Genomic DNA, 25,047 nt, shown 5'->3' with positions numbered 1-25,047 from the left:
ATGACGTCATATTTGTTCTAATTGTCTCGCAATTATTCTTTAGCTCTGTTTCTACTCATTTCTTGGTGCATGAATCATTTTATTTTGCTCAAAGTGATTCAAATTTATATTTTATCATTTCATAGAGTTCCTCATAATTTTTGATAGAATAATATATCACTCTTATATTTTTCTCTTAACTCTATGAGCTAAATCATTCAGTGTCCAAATCAATTTGTACCGATTAGTAAATATCTTCTCATTTTTCGTTGGATATCCCTCCTCCACGTCCCACATGTCAAGCTGCCACCAATCAAATTTCCTCCCTCTCATTCTCATCGACTGTCTTGCTCAATTCTGACTTTTCCTTCTTTCTCTTCATAATTATCTTTCTTCTTCTTCTTCTCTATTTCTATATATATATATCTCACCATCCTTATCCCCCATCCACTGTCATACTCGACACACCCATCCATTCTCCTTTCTTTCCATTTTCTTTCTTTTGCTGCAGCAGACCCATTTCATTTCCTTATTCATGTTACTTCCTTTCTTTTCTCTTGTTGCCAGGGTACCATTTCTTTTCATTATTCTCTCTAATTATTTTCTTTTCCAACGTGCACCACCAGCACCCATTCCTTTTTCTTCATTTCTTCCATGCCAACTTCATCACCATATATGCTGATTTCTTCTTCTCCATTACGTGCAATCACCAGCCACCAACAACATCATCTTCTTCTTTATTTTCGTGAGCCACCCCCATGAAACAACTATGGCTTCCACCTTGCTTTCCTCTCTTGCAGCAAGTCACCACACCACCATTTCTTTCTCTTGAAGCAAACCACCATCATCTTCATCTTCCAATTTTATGGTAAAGCCTCTTCTCTTTTTTTATCATGTTCTTATGGGTAAAGTTTGAGTTTTGATTTGTTATGCTTTTTAAAAAATGACTTTCATCCAAAATGCTTTTACAAATGTTATTCCCCATCTCCGGATCTATGGATTTCACCGATTAGTTTTCTAAAAAGTTGTTTTTTTGAGTTAAGTGATTTTGAGATTTTAATGATTTTAATTTAAGCCTTGATTATTTATTTTTAAATGTAAAAGAAATGGCTTTGGAAGTGATTTTAGGAAAAAGGAAAATTTATACATGGTTATGTAGATGTGGCCGAGCCTATGGCATGTGTTTTGGGTTTGGAAAATCAATTCTGAAACTTGTTTTTGTTTAGTGAAAATCATAAGTTAAGTTTATGGACTAAAAGTTTATTATGGGAAAACTTTAGGATTAAAGCACAAGAGGCTGAGAAGTTTTGGGTTAAACCGGAGTTTTAAAAGTCTTGGGGTTTGTTTGGTAAATTTATAAAAGATTGAGGGTTGAAAAATAACTTACTTTTATGTGAGGACCTTTTCGTGATTATGTGCTTATCAAGGGACTAGGGTTGAATTATTTAAAAGTTGAGGAGTTGTTTGCGAAATGTGTTTTTTTAAGGACCTTTCTTTAAAACTCACAAATATTTTCTTTGGACTTTAGTCCTTGAAACATAAAGTTTGTGCATTTAGCCTAAGTGAGCTAGAAAGATTGGCTAAGTTTGTTCTGAAACTTTAGATGTGACTTTAGAGGCTAAGGTTTAGTATGTGAACTTGTGAAGGGTACGAAGGACGAAAGTGCCTTGCGACGAAGCTAAAGAATAGAAGGAAGCGAGCCGACGCGGAAAACAAAGATGTGATAGGATTGGAGTTGCAGTTTAGGAAGAAAATTGGCTAAGGTAAGGGTAACTCGGTTTTAGAGCGTCTTTGAGTCTTGCATGCTTTTATCGCACTGCCTGTGTTTGAGATGAAGATGTTTATATTGATTGGCAGATGATTATGTTTATTATGCTTGCTTATGTTGATTGTTTCTGAGGCTTGTGCCAAATGTTTTCTGGAGGCTTCGGCCGAGTAAACTTATTGAGACGTGTGTCTCCGTTTTCTGAGAGGCTTCGGCTGTTTACTGGTTTCTGTCATTGAACTGAGTTGGTATGCAATTGAATTGAGTTATGTTCGTTGATAATAGGAATAACATGTGGTTACTCCGAATTAATCATTGGTTTGGGGATTGTTGTTGACTGACTTGGCATATAGGCTTTGGTTCTTAAGTGGCGATGAGGTGGGTGTGGTCCCACGTGATTGTCCCGTCTTTCAAGGCGTTATAAAGTGGCAATGAGGTGGGTGTGGTCCCGCGGGATTGTCTCATCTTTCGAGATGTTCTAAAGTGGCGATGAGGTGGGTGTGGTCCCACGCTATTGTCCCGTCCGGAGTGGCGTTAAGTGGCAATGAGGTGGGTGTGGTCCCGCGTGATTGTCTCGTCTTGAGAGACGTTGTTGATCGATCCATTTTGGTAGAAGCATATAGTTGCATTATAGGGAACTAACACCTGACCCTATGTTGTTGGATTTTAGTTATTGGTTATTGATATCTGATTTGATGTTATATTGTTGAGGTTATTATTATCTGAGTTAATCTATGTTAAGTTGTTGATATATGAGTTTAGTTATATTGCTGGTTTTGTTGATATCTGGATTAACTTAAGTTGCTAGTTTATTTACCATGCTAGGTAATTAAATTTGAATAGCATGATTTTCTCTTTTATACGTGGTAATTGCATGGAGTTAACCCTTTCTATTTGCTACTTGTTGTTTGGGCGCTTAACGCTATTAGGCGATGGAGAACCCTCGATGAAGCTTGACTTTTGTACGAGTCGGAGCTGAAGACTTGAAGATTAGTGGAAGACATGAAGAGTAGAGTCGGGTTTAAGGTTAGAGCCTTGGGTTAGAGAGCTTACCGTTATTGGTTTAAGCTTGCCTAATAATTTTTAGGAATTTATATTTGAGTTTCCGGGTAGGTTCCGATGTTTTGCTTTCCGGCGGTTCCCCGATGTGGAGATCGTAGGGAGTATGTCGGATTTATGGTGTCATTGCATAATAGGTTTTTTGTTGAGTTGTTTCTATTGGTTAGGTTTTGTAGTTGGGAGTATGCATGACATGTTTTGGAAATACATTTGAAAAGAAAAAAAAGATATACTAGTGTTTATACATTCTTTTGGAAAATATTGCATATTTACTTTGATAGGTTACTAAAGTGACACCCGAAATTCGGGGCGTTACAAATACTTGTTGGGTTTGTGGGTGAGCAGGTTTGGGTGCGAGGGTATCTAGATCTTGATACAATCTTTGGTGAAGGAGAAAATGTAAAGGTATTGAGGGTACGGTATTAGGTGTTGAAAGTGGTGGCTTGCTACAATATTATTATCGGAAGAAACACTTTAAATTGCCTGTGTGTAGTGATTTCAATGGCTCATTTGGCGGTCAAATACCCGCTGGATAATTGCTAGATTGGGCGGATCAAGGTGGATAAGAAACGAGCGTGGGAATGTTACAACAATTGTTTGAACACGACAACTGGTCATAGGTGCTACAAAATAGACACACCGCTTGAAAGCTGAGATCCCAGGGGCGAGGGGCGATTGAACAGGCCAGAGTCCATTGAGGAGACTAAGACTTTGAGATTTGGCGTGAGAGTTCTAAAGGTGGGGACTAGACTTTCTAAGGAGCAGGAGGATCGGCTGGCGAACTTGCTAAGTGAGAATCTAGATTTATTCGCGTGGACTATCAAGGATGTGCATGGAATATATCCAAACTTTATCTGTCATAAGTTGGCTTTAAACCCAAGAATCAAACTAGTGGCACAGACCCGTAGATGCATAGGCGATGAGAAGGACAAAGTTGTACAACAAGAGGCAGACAACCTCTTGGCGGCTCAATTAATTAAGGAACCTACATGGCTGGAAAATGTGGTGATGGTGAAAAAGGCGAACGACATATGGAGGATGTGTACGATTTTTACTGATCTCGACAAGGCTTGCCCCAAGGATTCCTACCCTTTACCAAGTATTGATAAGCTAGATGATGGGGCGTCAGGAAACGAGTTGCTTAGTTTAATGGAAGCTTATTTAGGATACAACCAAATTCGCATGCATCAGGCGGATGAAGATAAGACGACGTTCATGACCGCCAGGGTCAATTATTGTTATCGAACGATGCCTTTCGGGTTGAAAAATGCAGGGGCAACTTACCAGCGGCTTATGGGTAGAGTCTTCGCAGCGCAAATTGGAAAGAATATGGAAGTGTATGTCGATGATATGATAGTGAAATCAGTTGTGGGAGTGAGCCATTATGAGGACTTGGCAGAGGCTTTTGGCGAAATTAGGAAGCAAAACTTGCGCCTAAATCCTGATAAATGTTCTTTTAGGATTCAAGGTGGAAAGTTTTTGGGGTTCATGATCACATCTAGTAGAATTGAAGGCATTTTTAAAGACACATTGCGCTTTCATGCTTCAAGCTTGGTGTCTTGTGGATTGGGCGAGCCCCCAGGCCTTAGAGGGACTCGCCCAGAGGCAGTAGGGCCTCAGAGTTTCGCGCACCAAGGGAAAACTGGTTGACCTAGGAAATTAGTAGACCTCTCCTTTGGGCAACCGCCTAGGGCGATGAGCACATGTAAGAGAGTTGAGCCTAAAGTAGTACGGCCCAACAAGCCCATTAGAGTTGAAATTTGGGGCCTAAGTAACCTCTATTTAAGGGGACTTGACATTCAATGTAAGGGACTTTGGGACTCATTAATCAACTGAATTAGACTATTACCATTTACTAAGCTCTGCTAGGTGAAGAGGTATGAAAAACGGTAGAAAAGGGGGTTTGAATAACGTTTTCAAGATAAAACTTCCACCTTAAAGATTTTAACAAATCTTTCGAGAACTAAGTGTTAAAGATAAGAGATAGAAAAGCACAAAAGGATTTTTATCCCGGTTCACTTGATAAATCCCTTAAGCTAATCCAGTCCACCCGTTAAGGTGATTTCTTCCTTCTTAGAATGAAGGCAATCCACTAATCAGGTAAAGTGTTACAACTGCACTTGAAACCTACAAGTGACTAACAATTACACTGACTTAGCTCACACTAAGATTCACTCTCTTAGTCTTCTCTAGGATCCGATCGACCTTGATCTCCTAAAGGTAACTAAACAAACTGTTTAAGAAAGAATGTTTACAAAGGATTTGCTTCTGAAAAGCTAATGGTAAACACAATGAATTCAGATGAAAGAATGCTTAGAAGGTTTTTGAATATAGCTTGCGCGTGTGTAATTCTTCCAACCGCATCTTTCAAACTTCAGCCTCTATTTATACTCCAAGGATTAGGGTTTGAATCGTTGCATGGAAATGCTACCGTTGGAGGGCAGTTCTAGAAATTCCAGCTTCTGCTGTGGCTGAGAATGTTAGGTAGGTCGTCAGGATACTACATTTGCTTTTGTACTTGGATAGTGACTTGACCTTTAAACCTAGGAGACTTCTGATCAGGGGAATGCTTCATGTTGGAACTTGTGAAGCCGGTTGATCAGAGTCAGAGGGGGAAAGCACAGATCCTCTGACCGTTGTATCTTCTGATTCTGAACTCAGAGGGAAGTACATGGTCTTCAGAGTTTCTTGCTTCTGGACATCAGAGTTTTCACTATTCAGCTTCTGGATCTTCAGAGTCTTCTACACCATCAGAACATCTGAACCTTCAGAGTTTCTTGGTTGTCAGAACTTCTGGATCTTCATAACTTCAAGTGACTGAGTCCATATCAGAGCTTGTATAACTTCAGATCTTCTGAAGCATTTCTACTGTTCAGAGTGAACATAGATGTTGCGAAAGCGTTGCTTGGGTCACTCTTTATGCACAGTGCTTCTGATTTGTGTGAGATTAAATTGAGGTCAGAGCTTATAAATAGCACACTCAGAAAAACACGTTAGAGTACCATAATTGTTCGTACTCAAATGTTAACTTATAATCATCAAAACATAGAGTTGTACTACTCGATCAAAACTTGATCTAACAATCTCCCCCTTTTTGATGATGACAAAACTAAGTATTTTGATGAACAATTCTTAAACAGTAAACTGAATTCACTCAGAGTTTAGAGATATAGAATAAGACTTATCCTGATGTGACTAGTGTATTTTTCTCATTCTGAATCCAAGTCACAGCTTGATTCTGAGCATAGCTCCCCCTGAATCTAAGACTTAATGAAAACGTTAGAGATGTCTAGATTCTGAGCTAAATAATGTAAGAGTTCAGAGTGAAAGCGCATGACATAGATGAAATATAATAATCGGAGCGCATACGTATTCAGAGTCAACGTTAAGTGGTATCAGAGTCAAATAGAATCACTTCAGAAGAAGTGAAATGTATTCCTTGTATTTGCCCAGTGACACATCTATGGTCATAACAGTGGAACTCTAAAATTCTCCAAAGTACATCACACTACACATCAAAAACTAGGTGTACTCCCCCTTTTTGTCATAAGCAAAAAGTATGGGGTGTGAAAAACTCAGCTTGAAGTACAAGGTACTCCCCCTCAGAGAAGGTCTGAGTGAAAAGATGGAGAAATAAACGCGGGAAGAATGAGAGTTACGCGAAGTAAAGAAGGGAGTTAATGCAAAATAAGAATCGTTTACCACCGGCCACGGGAGTAAAGAGAACTTCATTTACCAAGGACTTAACCTCGAGAAACTGTAGGAGCAATAACTTCCAAGAGCGAATGAAGCTTATATAAAGCGAGTTAGAGGAGGGTAAGCTTCACAACTCGATCGATTCCATAAAAAGAAAAATGGCATCATACATGGTAGCACTGGAAGAGCTCAGAAGAAAGGCCTTCGAGGAGGACTTGTTCCTTAACATAAGACATCCAGATGGTACAAAGACCATACCAGAGCTGACGAGGACACTGCTTGAAAAGGACCTTTGTCCAGAGCTGAAGAATGACTTGAAGGAATTCCTTGCCTTCGTGGAAGAAATTCAAGAACTCAGCCAGCTTGAGCTGAGGCTGCTGGAAGAGAAAGAAACCATAGAAAAGAAGCTCAAGACGACAGAAGAGGTTCTGGAGAGGGATGAGCTAAACGTCAGTCTCAACAACATCCAGTATACTTTGGATCGTCTGGAGAAAAATAGGGCAGAGCAGCGCCAAGAGTGCAGAAGAATGAGGAGGGATCCTCCATTCTAGAGTTTAGGAAAGAAAATGTATGATGTAAAAACAGAATTGATATGAATAAAGGAAAGAAAATTTTGAAAACACAATGTGATAAATATATATATATATATATATATATGTGCAATGATAAACAACAACGAACAAAGCATAACAACTAAAGTAACTTAAAGAAAATAAAAAAGTTAAAATAAAACTAAGTTAAGAGAGAAAACGAAGAGATCCTAAGACTAGGGCTTGTCAGAGCGACGCAGAAGTTCCTTAAGAATTTGCTTCATGTCCATCAGCAGAGACTCATGAGTATCAAGACGTTGTTCCATGAGATCGAGTCTGGAAGAGCTTGACTGTGTGGAGCTAGAAGGAACATTCTGAGCAGATTGATGAGCTGGAATGGAAGCAGAAGCAGCAGGAGTAAAGACCACTGGTGCAAGTGCTTGGCATCTAATGGCTTCAGCTTCAGCTTCAAGTCTCTCAGCTTCTAATCGTGCTTGTTCAGCTTGAGCTGCTGCTTGACGTGCAGCTTCCTCTGCTTGCTCTTCCTTTCTTCTGGCCTCTTCAACAACTTCAAGGAGCTTATTTCTTTGCTGTTGTTCATGAAGAGCCACTCTCCTTGTAAACCGCTGCCTAGCAGCCTCAATCCTCTGATCCCTTTCTGCAGTCAGATGCCTCATCATAATAGGAACCTGAGCTACTAACCAAGTACTCAGACTATTCCACTCTTCAGCAACAGATTCAGCATTCTCACTCAGGTCAGTGTGACCTTGCACATTGCGTAGCATCAATGAAGCTTCATGATTTAAAACATTAATGCACTCAGAGAGAGAGGTTGGTCTGAGGTATGTGTAGGGAACAATAGAGAGGTTGGTTTCAGGAGAGGTTGGGTGATTGCTACTGTTTGCCTCAGAAGCACCTTGAGGAGAGCCAATGTCAAAGGTTTGGACATTTGGTTCAGAGGCTCCAAGGTGAGGTTCAGAAGTTTCAACCAGAGGATGGGGTGATCTATCCGAAGAGTGGTTAGACACAGAGTGTTCTAGTTCTGGTTGAACTGGCTCTTGATGGACAGGGTCAGGTTGAGCTTGTTGGGCTAAAGGGTCTGCCTCATGCAAAGGGTCAGCCGGGATAGGATCATCTGGGTCAACTAGACGTTCTGGTCTAGGTCCAGGGTATCTCCTAGGGCTTGGGACCGTAAGGTAATACTCTGGGATGGCAGACACTTTTTCTTTTCTGACCTCCATGAATTTACGATGTGACTCAGAGTTGTTGGAAGGTGAGGAGTCAGCAACGTTGATTGTGAATGATACAGGAGTATAGGAAGTGGAAGGATCAGTATCAGTGGTTCTGGCAACCGGACGTTCTGATGCTCTGGGGACAAAGTGATCAGACGTTCTGGGTTCATGTTCTGGTTGTGGAGGAATGATTGGTTCATGTTCAGAGGGTTCAAGAATTATGGGTTCTTGTTGAATTGTGATGGGTGAGGTTGGTTCATCTGGACGTGGGGTTTGAAGCATATTCCACAGAGGGGCTTCTTGTTGAGAAGGTTGGAAAAAGGAAGACATTGGGGAATTTGGTGGAGATGTGGTTTGGACAGCAGGTTGAGACTCTAGGATAGTAGTGAGTTGGGTGGATGTGCGTTTGAGAAGGGTAGAAATGGGAAGTGCATCAATAGAATTTAAATCATCATCAGATTCAATGATAGCAGACTTACTTGTACGCACGGCAAACCGAGTCACTCTAGTAGAAGTCTCCATCCTGATGACTGTAGCAGCAGGTTCCACACGTGTAGCCTTCACCACGATTCTGACTTGTTTCTTCTTCTTCTTGGGAGGAGAAGGACCATCTTCATTATCGCCATCGTCACCATCATCTGGCTTGGTGGTTTCAGCATGTTTCCTCTTAGGCTGATCAGCCTTCTTCTTCCTCTTCAGAGGAACATCAGACTCCTCAGAGAATTCTTCTAAGACCATCTTCCTCTGAACTTTCCTCTTGGGAGGAGAGTCAAACTCTTGAGCTGGTGGCAAACTTCTGAAGAACTCATCTACATCAATTTCATATCCTTGTTGCTTCAGACCATCAATGTAGCACAATATCGCTTCTGGATTGTCTGCTTGGGTCCACAGAGGGAAGTCATCCAGAGGCACCCTTCTTTGCCTGATTTCAGCAGACGTATCTTCATGACCAGGGGCAATTTTCTTCTTGATCAAGCCCATCTTCTTCAAGGATGTGGCAGTGAAGACATCACTGACTATTGTGGACAGATCTTCTGTGCAGCCTGCATTGATCAGATCTTCTACGAATTTACTTTCAATGAAGAGATCTGAAAGCAATCTCCCAAAGGGGATGTACTTGATGGCAGACTTGATGGAGGCAGTAGTTCTTGACTTCCTGATACATTCCTTCAGGTAAGAGAACAATAAGAAGGGGAGGCAGATCTTCTTCTTATCTTGAATGAAGAATAACATCGCCTTCTGGAAGAAGTTGATGTAGTCAGGAGAGCTACCCTTCGGCCTTTGATTGATGCAGTGAAGAAGAATCTTGGGCCAGATTCTGAGTTTGGGATGAAGATCCACCATCTTGTAGTCACTCTTGCCCGGTTTGTAGGTGGTGTATAGAGTCTTGTTGGTTTCATCCTTGGTTCTGGGTTTCAGCTTCGATTCTGTCAGTTGAAATCGATACCCATTTCCAGTGTCTGCACCCAGCAGATTCACAATCGACTTCTCAGTGATGATGATTCTCCTTCCAGCAATGTAGGAGACCACTTGAGTGTCATCGCAGTCGGCATGCTTCCAGAATTCCTTGACCAATTTGTCATAAATTGGTCCTCTGAGCCTGTTGAAGTACTCTTCCCATCCCTGAGCTTGAACTTCAGGACGCGGGTCATACCCATTTGCAGCAATGTTGTCCAGGTCGAATCTCCACTCTACAAGTACTTGGAGTTCTTTCGGAGCATAAACGCAGTGAACGGCACAGCCCCGCTCTGCGATTGAAATCATCTTTTCTGACGCTTGACTTTGATTTGGGTTCTCAGGACCCAATTGGCCTGTAGCTTGACCTACTACCATGTGAGGGAACCTGGTTGCATCCGCAGCTTCAGTTTTGGTTTGTCTCACCATTTTTGGAGTCGGTTGAAGGTTTTGGGTTGAAGATGAAGGTGAAGGATGAATAGAGAGCGAGAGAGAGATCGTGGGTAAGAAGTTTTGAAAAACTGAAGAGAGAGAGAGTAAAACCGTAAGTGTAGGAGATTGTGTGTGTATAGTGGGTTTTGACAAGCAACCGTTGTTGATTCAAAAAGCTACTTAAAATCAACGGTTAAAAATTAAAGATAGATAGTAACAGTAAATACACCTATCACACGCAGGAGAGAAGCACATCAACACTCATTACAACAGATTGTCAAAACGGGCACAAGGAACTATGTGTCATAGATACTGACACACGTTTACTGTCTCAGCTTCAGAGTCAGCACCAATGGGTACATAAGCTCTGATAGAGTTACCTTCTGGACTAGACATCTTCTGATGAAGAAGCATCATAGTCAGAGGTTCTGATCCATCTTCATGCTGGACAAAAGTCCATATTCAGATTTTTCAGAATGAAATTAAATCTATCCTCTGCTAAGGGCTTTGTAAAGATATCTGCCCATTGATGGTCCGTATCAACAAACTTCAGAAGAAGTACGCCCTTCTGTACATAATCTCTAATAAAGTGATACTTTACCTCAATGTGCTTTGCCCTTGAATGTAAGATAGGATTCTTACTCAATGAAATTGCAGCAGTGTTATCACAATAGATTGAGATATTGCTCTCTAGGATTTGATAATCCTCCAGCTGATGTTTCATCCAGAGCATCTGAGTGCTGCATATTGATGCTGAGATATATTCTGCCTCTGCAGTTGATAGTGTAATGGTTGATTGCCTCTTACTTGCCCATGAGACTAAGTTGCTTCCCAGAAATTGACAATTTTCAGAAGTGCTTTTTCTCTCTGTTCTATCTCCAGCATAATCAGCATCACAATAACCTGAAAGCTTATACTCTAATGTTTTCTTATACATCAAGCCAAGGTTAGTGGTACCTTACAGATACCTTAGGATCCTCTTAACAGCTGTTAAGTGGGTTTCCCTTGGATCTGATTGGAAACGAGCACATAAATGAACACTAAACAATATATCTGGCCTAGATGCAGTTAAGTATAGAAGTGATCCTATCATACCACGACAGAACTTCTGACAGACTTTACCACTTGCATCTTCTTTCTCCAGAATGCATGTAGGATGCAATGGAGTCTTAGCCACTGTAGAATCCAGCATATTGAACTTCTTCAGAAGTTCTTTAGTGTACTTGCTCTGATGGATATATGTTCCTTCTGGTGTTTGATCAACTTGTATTTCCAGAAAGTACTTAAGTTCTCCCATCATACTCATCTCAAATTCAGCCTGCATCATCTCAGAAAATTCTTTGCATTGAGATTGATTAGCAGAACCAAATATAATATCATCAACATAAATTTGCACAATTAAGATATCATCTTTGTAAGTTTTGCAAAAGAGAGTTGTATCTACTTTACCCCTCACAAACTTATTCTCCATAAGGAATGAGCTGAGTCTCTCATACCATGCTCTAGGAGCTTGCTTCAGACCATAGAGTGATTTCTTCAACTTGAACACATGGTCTGGGTTCTTCTCATCCTCAAAACCTGGGGGTTGATGAACGTAGACTTCCTCTGATATGTATCCATTTAGGAAGGCACTCTTGACATCCATCTGATGTAGAATTATGTTGTGATTCACAGAGAAAGAGATCAACAGTCTGATTGCTTCTAGTCTTGCTACTGGAGCAAATGTTTCTGTGTAGTCTATTCCTTCCTGCTGGCTGTAGCCTTGGGCGACAAGCCTTGCCTTGTTTCTGACTACATCTCCTTTCTCATTCAACTTGTTTCTGAACACCCATTTTGTTCCAATTACATGGACACTTTCAGGCTTCTTCACTAGGCTACAGACATCATTCTTGGAGAATTGATTCAATTCTTCTTCCATGGCCAGAATCCAGTCCTTGTCCTGAAGAGCTTCATCAATTGACTTGGTTTCAATTAAGGACACCAATCCTTTCATACTAAGTAGGGTCTCTTCAGAGGGTCTGAAGGCTGATCTGGTTCTGACTGGTTCGTCTTTGTTGCCCAGAATCAATTTCTTAGGATGAGCTGCAGTGATTCTGCTCTTCTTCAGAGTTTGTGAATCAGAGGGACCAGCTTCTTCTTCTGGTTCATCTTCCTCTGGCTCAGCTTCCTCTGGAGCTTTGCCTTTGTCAGAAACATTTATACTTAAATCTGCAAATTTCTCAACTAGCTTTGACTGGTCAGAGTCAAGTTTATCGTCAAATCTAACATGAATAGATTCTTCAATAGTTTTAGCATCAGTATTATAAAATCTAAACCCTTTAGATCTCTCAGAGTAACCAAGTAATAGACATTTAGAAGACTTAGCATCAAATTTATGCAATCTATCCTTAGTATTAAGAACATAACAAACACAACCAAAAGGAATAAAGTAAGAAATGTTGGGTTTTATGTTCTTCCACAATTCATAGGGAGTCTTATTCAGAATTGGTCTCACCGAGATTCTGTTCTGAATGTAACACGTTGTGTTTACTGTCTCTGCCCAAAAGTGCTTAGCCATGCCAGTTTCTTGGAGCATGTTTCTAGCCATCTCCTGAAGAGTTCTGTTCTTCCTCTCAACAACACCATTTTGTTGAGGAGTTCTGGGACAAGAGAAATCATGTGCAATTCCATAGGAATCAAACAGACTCTCAAACTTGTCATTCTCAAACTCTCCACCATGGTCACTTCTGACACGCACAATCCTACAAGCCTTCTCGTTTTGCACTTGGGCTATGAAGGTAGAGAACACAACATGAGACTCATCCTTGCGGGTTAGAAACTTTACCCATGTCCAGCGGCTATAGTCGTCAACAATGACCATCCCATATCTCTTGCCACCTATAGACTCAGTTTTCACTGGTCCAAAAAGGTCGATATGCAGAAGTTCCAACGGCCTTGAGGTTGAGACAACATTCTTTGCCTTGAAAGGGACTTTTGTGAATTTACCTTTCTGACATGCTTCACAAAGAGCGTCTGAAGAGAACTTCAGAGTGGGCAAGCCCCTGACAAGGTTTAGCTTGCTCAGCTGAGAAATCTTTCTCATACTGGCATGCCCTAACCGTCTATGCCATACCCATTGCTCTTCATTAACAGACAGAAGGCACTTCACATTCTGAGCCTCCAACTCAGATAATCTGATCTTATAAATGTTGTTCTTCCTCTTGCTGTTAAACAGAACAGAGCCATCGATCTGACTTACAACCCGACATGACTTTTGATTAAAGATAACATCATAACCCTTGTCAGCTAATTGACTTATAGACAATAAGTTATGAGTTAAGCCGTCTACCAATAAAACATTATCAATGCATGGACTACTATCTACACAAATAGTACCAGTACCAACAATTTTACCTTTTTCGTTGCCACCAAAGCCAACTTCACCTCCAGGCTTAAGTTTTAGCTCTTGGAACATACGCCTTTCTCCCGTCACGTGACGCGAGCATCCACTGTCCAGATACCATGAATGGTGTTTCAGTGGAGCTATCAAGGATATCTGCAACATAGATAATCTTATCCTTAGGTACGCACTTTCTGGGTCCTCTCTTGTTAGTTACCCCAGAGGTTCTGATCACCTTGGGTTTCTCAACATGATAATGTAAAGGAATTTTTGCATGATATTTAGACATGGAGAAAGATCCCTTTTTAAGAGGAGGTTTAGCAACTTCAGCAGGTAAAGGATCAGGCAATATGGTACTAGAGGGAACTAAGCATTCATATAAGGATTTAGCTTTAGGCATAGAAGGCTCATTTCTAATAGATTTAGAATAGCCAATGCCATGAATTTCATTTCTGCTCACGCCATAGATCAATGAAGCCATCAAGCTTCTATCTACGCTTTTTGCCAGGAATCTTTGAAAAGATTTTTCATACTTAGATTCATGCTTACTATCAGAGGCATCACAGGCAATAACTTCTTCTAACTTAGCAATTTGTTTCTTAAGCACAGAGTTAGAGTTCACTAAAGCATGGTTATCATTTTTCAAATCAGAAATGATTTTCTCATGTTCAGAAGGAGTTTTAGAGACAGCAGGTAAGTTCTTTTTCAGCTTCTTATGCTTAGAAAATAAAGAATTATACTTATCCATAATATCAGACAAAGCATGTTTCAGTTCAGAGGTTGAGAAAGAAGCGAATACCTCATTTTCATCGTCTGAATTAGGGTCTCCTTCTGATTCCGAGTCAGAGTCAACAGCTTCCTTTGACTCTGCTCCTCTGTCTTTGACAATGGCCATGAGTCCTTGGACTTCACCATCAGAGTCAACATCCTCTGACTCTGATTCATCAAAAGTCACCATCAGACTTTTCTTAGTCTTGAAGTGCTTCTTTGGCCTCTTGTCCTTCTTTAATTTTGGACAGTCACTTTTGTAGTGCCCTGATTCCTTGCACTCAAAGCATGCGACTTCCTTAATTGAGGACTTCTTCTGACCTGAGGATTTAGACTTTCCTTTGGCCTTTCCAGAGCCTTTGTACTTGCTCTGCCTATGCTTCCAGATACGGTTGAGTCTTTTAGAGATCAGAGTCAGCTCATCTTCATCAGACTCTTCTGATGCTTCTTCAGATTCTTCTGCTTCAGCTTGAAGAGCTTTTGGCTTCTCTGCTTTAGCCTTCTCAGATTTTGATTTTAAGGCTATTGACTTCTTCCTCAGATCTTGCATCTCTGAGCGCTTCAGCTCATGGCACTTCAGTATGCTGATGAGTTCTTCTAAACTCATACGCTCAACATCTCTTGTGAGCTCTGTTGAAGTCACCAAGGGCATCCAGCTTTCAGGAAGACTTCTGATGACCCTTATGACATGATCTTTCATTGTGTAGCTCTTGTTGAGAGGTCGTATTCCAGCTACAAGCAACTGAAATCTGGAAAACATTTCTTCAATGGACTCGTTTGGCTCCATGACGAAGGATTCATACTTTTGGATCAAGGACAATGCCTTTGATTCTTTGACTTTCTTGTTTCCTTCATGAGACATCTTCAGGGATTCAAAAATGCTCTTTGCATACTCACGATCTGTAATCTTCTGGTACTCTTCATAAGAGATAGCACTTAGAAGAATTGCTCTAGCTTTGTGATGTTGTGAGTAAAGCTTCTTTTGATCTGCAGTCATCTCTGACCTTGGGATCTTCTTTCCTTCTTCATCAGTTGGACGCTCATAGCCATCCACAATAATATCCCAGAGATCTGCATCAAAACCCAGAAAGAAACTTTCAAGTCTATCTTTCCAATATTCGAACCTTTGACCGTCGAACATGGGAGGCTTTGCATTGTAACCATCTCTTTGAGTTTCACTGGTGGTAGCCATTGTTTTTCACACCGGCCCGGATCACTGAACACTGTTAGGTGTGGTAATCAGAACTTGCGCTCTGATACCAATTGAAGGTATGATAAACGGTAGAAAGGGGGGGTTTGAATAACGTTTTCAAGATAAAACTTCCACCTTAGAGATTTTAACAAATCTTTCGAGAACTAAGTGCTAAAGATAAGAGATAGAAAAGCACAAAAGGATTTTTATCCTGGTTCACTTGATAAATCCCTCAAGCTAATCCAGTCCACCCGTTAAGGTGATTTCTTCCTTCTTAGAATGAAGGCAATCCACTAATCAGGTAAAGTGTTACAACTGCACTTGAAACCTACAAGTGGCTAACAATTACACTGACTTAGCTCACACTAAGATTCACTCTCTTAGTCTTCTCTAGGATCCGATCGACCTTGATCTCCTAAAGGTAACTAAACAAATTGTTTAAGAAAGAATGTTTACAAAGGATTTGCTTCTGAAAAGCTAATGGTAAACACAATGAATTCAGATGAAAGAATGCTTAGAAGGTTTTTGAATATAGCTTGCGCGTGTGTAATTCTTCCAACCGCATCTTTCAAACTTCAGCCTCTATTTATACTCCAAGGTTTAGGGTTTGAATCGTTGCATGGAAATGCTACCGTTGGAGGACAGTTCTGGAAATTCCAGCTTCTGCTGTGGCTGAGAATGTTAGGTAGGTCGTCAGGATAGTACATTTGCTTTTGTACTTGGATAGTGACTTGACCTTTAAACCTAGGAGACTTCTGATCAGGGGAATGCTTCATGTTGGAACTTGTGAAGCCGGTTGATCAGAGTCAGAGGGGGAAAGCACAGATCCTCTGACTGTTGTATCTTCTGATTCTGAAATCAGAGGGAAGTACATGGTCTTCAGAGTTTCTTGCTTCTGGACATCAGAGTTTTCACTATTCAGCTTCTGGATCTTCAGAGTCTTCTACACCATCAGAACATCTGAACCTTCAGAGTTTCTTGGTTGTCAGAACTTCTGGATCTTCATAACTTCAAGTGACTGAGTCCATATCAGAGCTTGTATAACTTCAGATCTTCTGAAGCATTTCTACTGTTCAGAGTGAACATAGATGTTGCGAAAGCGTTGCTTGGGTCACTCTTTATGCACAGTGCTTCTGATTTGTGTGAGATTGAATTGAGGTCAGAGCCTGTAAATAGCACACTCAGAAAAACACGTTAGAGTACCATAATTGTTCATACTCAAATGTTAACTTGTAATCATCAAAACATAGAGTTGTACTACTCGATCAAAACTTGATCTAACACTAGGGTTTGGGGTATACTCCTTCTTTGAGTGTTCATTACCGGAACGAAAACCATACCGTGAATATAAGATTTTAACATTTATATTGAATTTTGAAGCTAATCTATATGATATATTACCATATTTTGTAAATCCACCAAACCTCTGCTCCTCACTCTGTCATCCTGAATGTAAAAAACTAAATATTTGTAGAAAACGTCAATTTATAAAAAGAAAACTAAATGGATATGACACCTTGATGGAATAAAGAGGAGTAGCCTAACCTTTTCAGTGAGCTATATAAATTCACTAATTAAATTATACTTTTAAAATGAGTCATCATGAAGTCATAAATGAAGAAGTAATGGGTGGTTGGGTTGTTGCACATTCGGCAGTTCCAAGGGCGGTCGTCTGCATTGTAGCCTACGGCGCACAGCTTCAGGTTGTAACAATCCTCGTAACATAATCCTCTGACCTTTTCGAAGGGATCCCTTACGTGGGATGTGGTGGCATAAACGGAGGGTTGGTCGATCGCCTTCGCTAGAAGGACGGGCTGGACCGGAGTAGGCAAGGGTGTCAAGGGTTTTAAGCCGGAAGGCTTTTATTTGGGATTGCGACAAGGGTTGGTTGACCGCGCTACTGAAGGAAACAATAGGGTTTTGTTCTGGCGTTTTGGACGTCGTGTCAGAAGTTTTTCGTTCATCATTTGCAACCATGGTAAGCGGGTAACAAGACAGAGAAATAGAAAGAAGGGAAAGAGAAGGACTGGAATATAAATTAAAGAACAAAGCTATTAGAGTGGGAAAAGAGGAACTCACCAGAAGGGACGGTGTTTGGAGGTTGAAAAGAAGGAAAGCTTGTAGGATAGGGTGCGCCGGTACAGTGGATGATCAGAGACTTGAGAGAACAGAGAGGAGGAGCAAGGAATTTGGCAATCGAAAGTGGTAAATGAAATCTTGGAGGGGTTTTTATAGACCGAGTAAAAAACCTTTGGTATGGGGCACGTCGCTTGGACGCGCTCATTGTTCGAAAAGTGAGGGAAATTGAGGCGACGCTTAATCATGATTACCTCGGGAAGACGCGACGCATTAAAGGAAATGATTGATGGGGATTTGACGTTTCGATTTTAGATGTGACGTTTTGGGTAAGGTGCCTGGCGTTTTGGTCAGTAAGGGTTGGGATAGCTGTATGGCAGTTTCATAGTTGTTGGAAGCTGAGAACGTGTGTGTGCAAAGGCGAGGCTAGTAAGAGAAATTTGGCGAGCAAATGAGAAATTCCCTGGGCGGAGAAGCTATTGTGGCATTATACTTGGGAATAGTCCTTGCGCGTTGGTCGAAAATGCCAATTGAGGGACGCAGTACCAAGTGACGAGCGGCAAAAGGCGATCTGTCGGAGGAGTTTTTTGGGTGGTGATGAGGCGACAAAGACACTACGCTTTAAAGCGCTTCCAGCTCGGTGTCTTGTGGACTGGGCGAGCGACGTTCACCCATGGGGAACTGATTGAGATTTAAAAGGAATTGGAAATTGAAGGCATTTTTAAAGACACACTGCACTTTCATGCATCCAGGCCGAGGTGCATTTATCTTTTTCCTTCTTTTAATCTCTCAAGGATTGCATGTTTTTTTGCAATTTTATTTTTCTTCAAATACTGGCTTTAATCTCAATTTCCAATTCAAAACACAATGAATGACCAAGATGCTGCAGAATTTGAGACAACCACGTCTACTCCTCCCGTCACTGTTTCTAACAACGAAAGTATGTTACTCTCTGACTCACGTCCTCGTAAAAATTGTTCAGATGTTTGGGACCACTTCACACGTCATCTTGGTCTGGTAAAGAAAGCTAAGTGCAACTATTGCGACACCTTGATCAAGCGTGATAATGGGACGAGTTCAATGCACTCTCATACGGGGAGATGCAAGATGCATCCAGATAGAGAAGTTTATAAAAGGCAAAAATCAGCTTCTTCAACCTCAACAGTGAATGTTTCCCCTTCATTTGTCAGGTTTGACCAAGAGAAAGGCCAAGAAGAGCTATTGAGGTATTTTGTGGCCATGGAGATCCCTTTTTCGGCACGTGGAGCATCCAGCTTTCAAGAAGTTTGTAAATTTTTTGCAACCAATATTTGGTACTCCCTCACGCACAACTGCAGCACGTGATGTTTTTAAGCAATTTGAGATTGAGAAAGAAAATTTGAAGACGTTCCTTTATCTCGATTTAGTGCAGGTAAATCGATTTCACTCTTACATATATATATTTGATTGATATGATAACTACCGCTAGCAAAATCGATTGTACTGCAGCATTGTACGATTTTTTGTGTATCTTATATACTGCAGCTGATGACCCTGTTTTAGTAGTGTTTTTATGGTCATTTCTTTGGTTGTTTTGAGTCTTTTTGTTGAATCTCATGTAGTGTTTCATGCATTCTCATGCATTTTTATTCTTTTCTTTAGTCTTTATTTTGTTTTGGTAATTTAGTAGTTTTATAGGTAGTTTTCTTGCATTTTAAGTAAAGTTTAGGACTTACATGGTTTTGTTGTGTTTTATGAAGGACCTCTTGTGCTAATGAGCTCTTGGAGCTTCTAGAATCTTCCTTGACTTGTTGGTTAGGTTTGGAGAGCAGAAACTGAAGGAGAAGAAGGCCAAGAAGCATGGAATTGATGAAGAACTTAAAGAGGATTGAAAAGAGGAGTTTCAGAAGCCAAAAAGTCATTTTCAGGCGAGCTTAAGCGCCTAGGCGCTGGGAATGGGCGCCTAGGCGCCAATAGGGTCAGAGGCATGTTTTTTCAACATGCAATTGGCGCTCAGGCGCTCTGAATTGGCGCCTGAGCGCCCAGTTTCGTTCATTTTGCCTATAAATAAGGCTTAGGCCAATTTCTTTGATACATTTGGACATTTTACTCATTTTTGATCAAGTTTGAGAGTTGAGGAGAACTTTGGGGCCAAGGGAGGCTTCCAACTTGTACTTTTTCTCAGGTTTCATTTACATTTTCTTCATGAATTCACTAGCCATGAGTGGCTAGTTTACTTTTTGCTTTGGGTTAAGAGATTCTATGAAATTTTAGTTTGTTAAATCCTATCTCTATGCATGAGTTCTTGATTTAATCTTGTATTTCAATTCCTTATTGCATGTTTAGCTTTGGTGCACCTTTGCTATAGGCTAGATTATAATTAAATGGAAATTTGTTATGATTTAGGGACATGAATTGGAATAGATCCTTCTATACTTGCTTCTAGGCATAGAGTGAGGGTAGGGTTTTGTTGGCCTGAATAACCATGCTATCATACCTCTTATGAATGTTTAAGTACACAAGGAATTGGGCTTATCTTTCAATTTGAGAGAATTACTTTTGTGAGGAATCAACTAGTAAGTACATAGGCTATAACAACAAGAGATAAATCAAGATATCACATGCATAGGATAGGTGGACAAAAATGGATTAGATGATCAAAAACCCAAGGCAATTTTCCATCATTTGCTTTTCACAACTTATTCATCATTGCTCTTTTGCAAAACTTTTGTCACAATCAACCAAAACCAATTTCTGAATTTTACTGCTTTAAGAACTTGCAAACTTTAGACTTAAATCAGCAATTCTCACTCACAATCCCTGTGGTTCGATATTTTAAAACCCGAAGGTATTCGTACACTTGCGAATTGACCAACAGCAGCATTGTACGATTTTTGCAGAATAACCTTGGAAATAATACCATTTTCTGAAGGTCCCTCTGTTAATATGATTTTTTTTTTTCATTTTTTTTTTCTTTGTGCAGAGATGGAAAGGAGTTCTCGCCAATTTTGTTAAGGGTTTAAAGGCGTGTTTTTTTCGTGTATAAAGGACAAGAATTTAGAAGAAAATGACAACCAGTGAAGAAAAACCCAAATGGGAATTTGAGAAGAAAAAAACTCAACTTTGAAATTGAAAAAGTAAAAGGGAGTTGAGGGAGACTAGAACCCCCCATAAAGGGTGAGGGCATAGTTGGAAAATTTTGGTGATACTTGTTGTTTCTTTATGTCAGGTGGGTGCTGGTATATGTGAGCTTTGTGGGTGTTTTAACTGGTGTTATCTGAGGGTGTTTAGCTGCCCATATTTGTTATTGCTTCTAATTTTTTTCAAGATACCTGGGACGTGTCTCTCATCTAAAATTGGGTTGATGGAGTGGTTACGGTGTAAACAGGTGACGGAGTTCTGGGATTGGTGTGGTGAAGATGATGAAGAAGAGGAGGAGGAAGATAAAGAAGATGAAGGATGATGAAGATGAACACAATGATGATGAAAAAGAGCCGGAAGAATAAAAGAAGTGATTTTATGATGGTTGTCTCATGTTGATTGTGTGAGATTCTCCTTAATGGGACATGGAAGTATCATTAGCAATGGAAAAAGTTGTTTATTCATTTACTTCCCCCCTCACATATAATCCTTACCTTGCATGAATCAATGTAATGAATTTGTTCTAACCTTGGATGATTGGATCTATTTCACTGAAGTAATTTCAGATTTTCTTTGCAGTTTTTGATGATTGAAGCAGCTTACTAAGGTGTCCGAATAGGAAGGACATTCAAGGTATTCCATGGGAGAACTTGAACATGATAGAATGTGATGGAAGAATATCCATATGAAGATGGTATTGTGACGTTTATTGATAAATTAATTGCAGATTTAGTATGCAATTTTTTTTGTTATGTTTATTGATATGTAAATGTTCATTCTTTTGCTGCAATGTCTCATGTTACAAGTACTTTTTCAGTTTTATATTAATTTTATGAGGGTTCAGTTGGTGTAGTTACAAACTCAACCAGATAGTGGGAGAGAGAATTGATGTCTTTGTGAGCATTGTGAGCATTGTGAGCTCCAAAATCCCATTCAAAGGAACTGGAAAGAATATATTGGAGATGACATTCAATATTGTTTCTGCTGTCAAGGTCCAAAGATTTCAATTCAATAACATTTAATTTTATCAATGTTAAGTAAGCTAACCTCATTATTTTTCTCTAATCTCCAGTCTGCTATTCAGAAGTGCTGCATCTAATTAAAATCAATGATTCTGAACAGGATGCAGGCCCGTGAGCAGAGGAAAGGAAATGGAATATGTACATGTATACCTTAGTTTTGTTGGGATCAGTAGTTTATTGAACATAAGTTTATTGAGCAAGCATATCTCTAAAATAAATGGGATTGGTTAAAAATTAATGGATTAGTTAGAAGTCTTAGAAATTGGAATCGCTTACAATTTTATTTTATGAAGGATCTTTGCTAACTCAGTTATATGTTGTTTAGAGTCAAATAGAGCTAGATTTTCTAGAGCCTTTATGAAATTTTATAAGTACTCATATCATTCACACTGCTGCTGTAATTCAAACTCAAATATCTGCATTTTCCCTGGCCTTATTGCTGATTAGTTTTGGGACTTATATCTATCTTTTTTATTTGTAGGACTTGCTAAGTCAACTTTCTGGTGCAGATAATGATGAGTTTGATGGAGAAAATTAGAATGCTTCTGCCTTCCTTCCACAGGTTTCATTTTCCTTTAATGCTTGCTTCTCTATCCTGATTTAATCTATGAGTGCCTATATTGGTTGCGTTAGAAAAGAGAATTTTCTCTTTTATCATTGATCTTCAAGTTGGTTCTTAATATAACTATATTGTAATTCTAATTTTAACTACAGTGGTATTAAGTTTTAAAGTGTACCGATGCATGTTGGTTGGTTGCAGAAGACCGTACGTAAAGTCATCCCAACCCCAAAATCCATTTGTTCCGCATTCTTATTTTCATTATCTTCTTCAATTCTTTGTAATATAGCGAGTCGGTTAAATGAGTGGATTTTTTTTCTTCATCATTTCAATTCACTCTTGGAACTCGAGGGAGGAACAACTAAGTGTACCTTTTTTTATTTATTCTCCTAAACTTTTCCTCTTTCTCTTCAATCCTCTTTTTTTCTTGGCATTTTGGTGAACAGATGGTGAGCCAATTTAGTTAAAGTTTGCAAATATTAATGAATAAGTTTCAATTCTAATAAGAAGTGTTGCAGTGATCTTCTCCAACAACTTGAAAGCGTGTAAATATTTACATTTAGTTTATGAAAACATTTGTGAGAGGTCTTTGTCGATTTTGGTGATGAGTTATTCACAAGCAGGCTTTAAAAAGTAATGAATGAAGGATATGTCTGCAAATGTAAGTTTGAATCTATTAGTATATATCTCTTAAGTTTGAAAATTTCATTAGAATGTTATGGATTTTCACTTTGGTACCTTTCCATGACTAAGTCATTTTCTATCTAATGTTTGAGCTTTTTTTCTATAATTGTTCTTTAACATGATGATAATCATGTTTAATTTATTGTTCAGGTTGTCATTGGAAAGATGAATGCTTAGTCCATAGAGCAATGTAAGAAGTTTGGGAATTCGTCGTCGAATGTCATCAGGGGCGGATCTACAGCTAAGTGAGGGGTTCAGATGAACCCCCTAAAAAAGAAAAAAACTCTACTTACCCCCTATATAGTTTTTTTTTTGAACCCCCTGAGATTTTTCATTTGCACCCATAGACCCATTGACACCTCTCTCACACACTCACAGACTCACTCATTCTCATCTCACGAGTCTCTCACTAGGTCATGCCCTCACCCTCTTTCTCTCACTCTCAGTCTCTCACTAGATTTGGCCGTCATCACTCATCAAGCACACAGCACGAGCACGGCGCACCACCGGCCACCAGCTCATCACCACGCCACGCCACGCCACGCCACGCCACCACCGTCCACCAGTCCAGCCGCGCGCCTCTCTATCTCCGTATCTCACGAGAGGGTCACTGCTCTGCGTTGGGAATCTGCATTCAACTCTCAAGGTTTCTTTCTTTCTGATTTATTTTTGGTATGAATGTGAATATGTGATGTTGGATAGAAATCATAGAATGATAGTGTTTGATTGTATTTGATTGAATGTGGAGTTCAATTGATTTGGTTTTGGGGTCTTGTAGAGAAATGGATCTGTGGAAGACACATGTGCATTCAAGCAACTTGCTAGGTTCTGCTGCAATTTTAAGTGCAGGAGATGGCTAACTGGGAGGTGTCTTTGGCTATTATTTGTATGTTTGATGATTGTTTGGGGTCCTTGGCTGGTTGGTTTTATTAAGACAGTAGGGGACGTTGGATTGGGTTTCTACTTGAGTGGTGATTTGGCTTTGATAGTTTGATTGACTTCAAAGGAAAAGGCTTAAGACTCATGTATATCAACTCTGTAACCTGATTTATCCACAGCGCTGGACGCCATACAGTACAGGTCTTGGTTGTGGTTAAAAGGAAAATTGTGAGGCTTTAATTACTCGCAGTTTGAATGGATTACTAACCCCATTGTTTGCTTGGAATCATGTAAATTGGTTTATCAGGAAGCAGGACTGGTTTGTTTGGGTATATCAGAGCTGGCAGGAGCATCAAAGTTGGGTGTGGCAATTGAAATACGTAGCTTGTGAATTCCTGGACTTTGCTACTACATGATAGTATTGGTGTTGCCTGCTGGATTGCTGTCATTGGACCCTAGGAATGTTTAATTCTAGTTTTGGAGAATTTTTTTTTGAGAACAAACTGATTTATTATATATAAAAGAGAACGAAGAGGACAAAACCCCCTCAACTGGGCAAATTACACTGCTAAAGAGGAATGAAAATAGACCAAGTCCGAGACAAAAGCAGCACCACGTTTAGCTAATTTATCTGCTTCTGTATTAGCTTCACGATAGACATGGGAAAATTTCGAGAATTATCTTGAAGGGAAAGGAATTCAGCTTGGTTTACCTATCAGATGCATGTAGTGTATAAGAGAATCAGGACCCTTGCTGTACCTTCTTAGTGCTTTGTTCCATCCTTTTATTTTCTGTTTTTTCCATTACTTATTCTTTTTTTGTATTAAGGGTTAGGGCACCCCTTGTGCCTCCTATTAATACAATCTTTTGGTTTACCAAAAAAATGTATATCAACTCTGTAATTGCAGTTTTAGCTATTTTCCTTTGTTGTATGTTTGGAGCCTTGCTGCTTTGTACCTCTCCTGTCTTCTTTTTTCTTTGTTGCTTACTTGTAATCTTTAGGATGACACCCCTTGTGCCTTTTTATTATATCATTGGCTTACCAAAAAAAAAAACTGGATATGTCTATTTTTTCCCCTAATTCTGGTTGTTGTGTGAAGCTTGATTTCCCTAATTCATGAGATATATTAAGAATTCTAATTATGGTTTGTTATTATTTTTAATTTTTATCGATGTGCTCATTTGAAAATTTTGAATCCCATGACCCCGGGGTCCTGGAT

General features: G+C 39.8%; 1 long non-coding RNA gene across 11 annotated transcripts; it reads left to right on the top strand.

Moving 5' to 3' along the window:
* Nucleotides 1-218: 218 nt before the first annotated feature.
* Nucleotides 219-24,759, top strand: LOC130745157 (uncharacterized). 11 transcript variants are annotated; one of them, XR_009021581.1, is made up of 8 exons: nt 219-547; nt 693-847; nt 1,626-1,742; nt 2,674-21,086; nt 21,263-21,377; nt 22,187-22,267; nt 23,099-23,594; nt 23,727-24,759. It is a non-coding gene; the product is annotated as an uncharacterized LOC130745157 (long non-coding RNA). The 11 variants fall into 11 exon arrangements; XR_009021576.1 differs by having other exon boundaries at nt 220-847; nt 2,674-18,974; nt 19,303-21,086; XR_009021574.1 differs by adding an exon at nt 21,528-21,720 and having other exon boundaries at nt 220-847; nt 21,806-22,267.
* The last annotated feature ends 288 nt before the right edge of the window (nt 24,760-25,047 follow it).

This window comes from Lotus japonicus, chromosome 3, assembly GCF_012489685.1.
Source record: "Lotus japonicus ecotype B-129 chromosome 3, LjGifu_v1.2".
In the NCBI taxonomy this organism is placed as follows: Eukaryota; Viridiplantae; Streptophyta; class Magnoliopsida; order Fabales; family Fabaceae; genus Lotus; species Lotus japonicus.
This window is presented reverse-complemented; position numbering and strand designations above follow the sequence as displayed.